This window comes from Lathyrus oleraceus, chromosome 3, assembly GCF_024323335.1.
Source record: "Lathyrus oleraceus cultivar Zhongwan6 chromosome 3, CAAS_Psat_ZW6_1.0, whole genome shotgun sequence".
NCBI classification, from domain to species: Eukaryota; Viridiplantae; Streptophyta; class Magnoliopsida; order Fabales; family Fabaceae; genus Lathyrus; species Lathyrus oleraceus.
Genome location: NC_066581.1, coordinates 102,582,117 through 102,586,700, shown reverse-complemented (window position 1 = coordinate 102,586,700; position 4,584 = coordinate 102,582,117).

The window sequence follows — 4,584 nt, the reverse complement described above, 5'->3', positions numbered from 1 at the left end:
TGACTTAAAAGCAATTTTAAATTAATTTTCATCTAACTAGTAACACCAAGTCTCTAGTACGCGTTCTTCAAACGCATGACGTTGAAATCTCAAACTCAAATCTCAAAAACCATTGAAAGAGAAACCTTAAACGCAAAACAAATTTCACTGAAATCCTTGATCGAAAAACCTCAAATGCCGAATGCAGAAACCCCATTAATCTTCTAGCAAAAAACCTCAAATGCTAAATGCAGAAACCCCTAAACGAGAGATTGAAAAACACATAATGAGAAACCTCAAATGCAGAACGCTGAAACCCTAGAACAAAGGAACAAAATTCCAACTTGCGAGAAGACTTAGAACGTACGAATCAACGTTTACAGTTAGCAAGAAGGCTCGAATCAAAGGAATGAACGGTTGTAGCTTGAGAGAAGTCTCGAAACGAATGAACAAATGCAACTCTCAATGTTATACAACCCTCATATTTCCTCCAACTTCTTTCAAGGTAGTAACTACTAAACATATTTTCTTCATTTTCTCCCTCTATTTGGATTGTTATTTCCTAATTTAATGGTTACTCAATGGTCGCAAGTGGTCTAGTTTACCTAAGACTAAATTCTCTATGAATATGTTGCTCCATCAGAGAAATTTTATACTCTTTGGTTTGCATGTGTGTGGACTATTTGAAAGAGTAAGAATGAATTGATCTTTAAGAACATAGATAACACACGGTCTCAAATAGTTAAGCGGGTCAAAATTTCAGCGTGGAGCTGACTTCACTCTAAGATGACATGATTTATTTTTTCGCTCAATCAATGGGTTTCTGATCCCTTATTATGAATTTAAACTATAATTGGTGGGCAAGACCTATGATTCTATAGAAAATTGTATGCTCTGGTTTTTAAGTTGTTTATGTGGGCAAGACCTATGTATTCCTTCTTTGTTGTTGTCTTTATTTCACTTGGTTTGTCCATTGTGAAGTAATGTGGTGAGATTCTATACCCTAGTTCAATAAATATGTGGATTTTTTCCAAAATAAGAACAAGTGATGGTTGTACATGGACTTGTATGTATGTATGTATGTATGATAGGTGTGTTCATTGTTTATTTTTGATATTTTCCCCACTTTTTTTTCTTTATATAATTACTTTTATTTGATTGATGGCATGATAAAGCACATTGTGTTTATGTTTAGTCAAATTATTTTATTTGTACTCGTGTCTTATTATTGATTGTGTCTTATACATATTTACCTATATCTCTTGGATATGTTTGTGCCTTATTCTTGATTGTGTTGTAGTGAAAGTTTTATATTATTATCTTACTAGAACAACCCTAATGAATTGTGTTCAAGAACTACAACATGTGATATTTATAGTTTCAATTGAGTTATTTGTTATTTCAGTGGCTTTATTGTTTGAATGTTGAAGAAGTATCGGAAATGATTACATGTTGCCATTATCTGAAGTTGACGTATGCAAAATGTCCCGATGAAGATGATAAAGAAGCTTGTCTTGATGCTGAAAAGCTAAGTGATTGTTGCTTTAAAAGATAAAGTGTTAGGACATGCAATTTGCATCATATGTGCATTAAGTTTTAATATTTTGACACAATTTTTAAGATAAATTTCGACAACAATTTGAATGTTTAATGTAATTCATATATGTGTTGTTAATTACATCAAAAGAATGTAATTAACCATGATTTTGAATATCATGAACCATAATTTTTTTATGTTCAGATATACATGCTCTCTTTTACCGTAATTTGTAATGACGATTTCATGATTTTACCGTTTTCAATTTCCACGAGGATATATGATTGTATTTGAGGAATGATCCATATTTAAAAATTATTATTTTTCATCTTTAATGAAATTATAATTTTATTATTAAATTCTGCAGGAGGAAGTTTCTTGTGAAATGATAGATTTGAAGACACTAACTCCTTTAGGATAAAGAAACAATGGAGACATCAATAAAGAAGACACAACGATTTCTTATGAGTAAAATTATTTATCGAATAATAATCAAAAACACGAATTTGTATTACCTACGTGACACTGCATTAAATTTATTGTGTAGATGAATCATTAGTCATAAAGCTCTTGTGAGTGGTGGTCTAGGCATTGAAATCCCGACTTCAATTCTTGAATGCTCCTTCTCAAGGATACCGATTAAACTTTTAGTTCATAACCAAGTGAAAATCATTAGGCCAATAGGGTATATTTTCCAATGGGATTGGAGAAAAATTTATGTTGCTATTTCCATCACACTATGCTTGAATGTTAATATTTTAATTCTTGTATTAAACAATGTTATGTTTTGATCTCTCTAATATACTTTTTTTCTTCTTAGAGTGGTCCTTTATATAAATTGAAGTTGTGAAGTTTACTAGTTGAACAATCTCATATTTCTTTAACTAGGCACAATAGCAATTTTACATTTTATTAGCTCCTAACTTGTTTCTCTTATGTTATAGGCAATTTGGAATCCATCATGCTTGTTTTGAACTCACCTCATAAGAAGGATGTTATTTGGTTATATTCATACTTAATTTTAATATTAATAAGTTATCGTTATGTTTTATTGAGAAATTATTTAATCGGGGCTACCGATTAATAATATGGTATCATTGGTATATATACAATCCATATATATATAAAGATCAAAATTGTTTTCTTTTCTTTTTGCAGGTCGTAACTCAACTATTTAATTCTTGAATTTTTCATGTGCTTACTTACAAAGATTAAGAATTGAATTTTTTATGTACTTACTAATGAAGATTAAGAAGTGGTTGAAGTTCACAAGTTATCATAGCTGTAAGATTGTTAATTTGCTTATGCATAAATCTGTCGAGACATATGCTATTATTCAATTTTTAATGTTGATGAAATTTGTAGAAATTATACATAAATATTTTGGCTTTAATGACTATCACACAATTGTGTTTTTTTTTAATGTATTTTGATAATGATAATTTATAATTTATAACATTTTGATGATTAGTTTGGTTTAATATAATAAATGCATTTGCATTAATAACATCATAAATGTTATTAAGCATCAAGTTTACAAAATTAATATCAATAATTTAGCGAGACAAATTTATTTTTCACTAAATTAATGATATTAATATTTTGTTATGAAAATATTATTCTGTCATGGTAGAAATATTTTATTTAAAGGTATTTTTTCCTCAATTTTTAGTGACAAAATAATAAAATTAGTGACATATTTATTTTGTAGTTATTTGTGAGAGAAAGAAAATTTCCTCTCTAAAATTTTGGGACATTGAAATTGGATACAGATCTATGGTGGTCATAAAATCCGTCACAAAATCAATTTGTGACGGAAATTCAGAAGATCAGTGACAAAAAATTATCCTCTCTAAATTTAATTTTTTTAGTAGTGTCAGTGCGAGTCAATGAAGCCCTTTAGGCTAAAGGGGGAACTGAACAAGAGATCTTGTGTTGATACTTACTTAATGTATCATAATATCTGTAATGCAGCTTGCATGTTAATTTTTATAGATTTGTACATGAATTGACTCAAATTTACAAAACAACAAAACTTATGTCAGATCGAGAATGTGTTATATAAATTTTTCCATCAAATTTTTCGAAGCTTGTGAGATTTTTTAATAAGTTTCCAAAATTGTTGTGGAGTTAGATGCTTGAATCCATTGGTGTGGATGTTGATTTTTCTCAGTGAAACCATATTTCTTGTAGAAGAACAAAGTTGTATTTTATTTTACAAATGTATATGCCCAATATTGATCTAGCCATCTTAAAATCGAGGAAATACTTGAGATTTCCCAAATTTTTAATGTTAAATTTTTCGTCTAAAACAAATTTGATTTTGGTCAGTATGCGGTATTGTTTCTTGTAATCAATAAATCAACAACATACACAAGAATAACAGTAAAAGAATTTAAGTTAGATTTTGTGAAAAGGTAATAGCCAAATTTTGATTGACTATATCTAAGCTCAACAAGAATGGATGTTAGTTTGCCATTCCAATGTCTATTGGCCTCTTTAAGGCCATAAAGGATCTGTTTAACTTACAAACTAAGATTTTATCAAAGACATTTAATCCATGGGCAACCATGTAAACTTATTCATTTAAATCACTATGAAAGAAAATTGTGTTTATGTCAAGTTGGTGTAATAACCAGTTTTGATATGCAGCTAAAAATAGAATAAGTCTAATGGTTGTCATTTTAACAACTAGACTGAATGTTTTTGAGTAGTTTAAGCCATCTGTTTGATTTATACCTTTGAATATTAACCTAACCTTATATCTTTCAATAGTTGTATTGGCATAAAATTTTATTTTAAAATTCCATTTACAATTAATGGATTTATCTAGGGGGGATGGTGGTTAAATTTGAAATTTATGGTTCTATGTGCTTATTAGTATAATGACTGAGCAATCTGTTGACCAATTTGATTTTGATGATGACAACATTATGAGGTGAAGTTTTCATCTGATGTGATGATCAAGTTGTGGTGCTTGGAGAACAAGATGTCAAAGCCTACTTATGAAGAATAACACCTAATGTTAAGCAAAGTTTGATGGAGTTAGTGAAGAACCCTGATCAAGA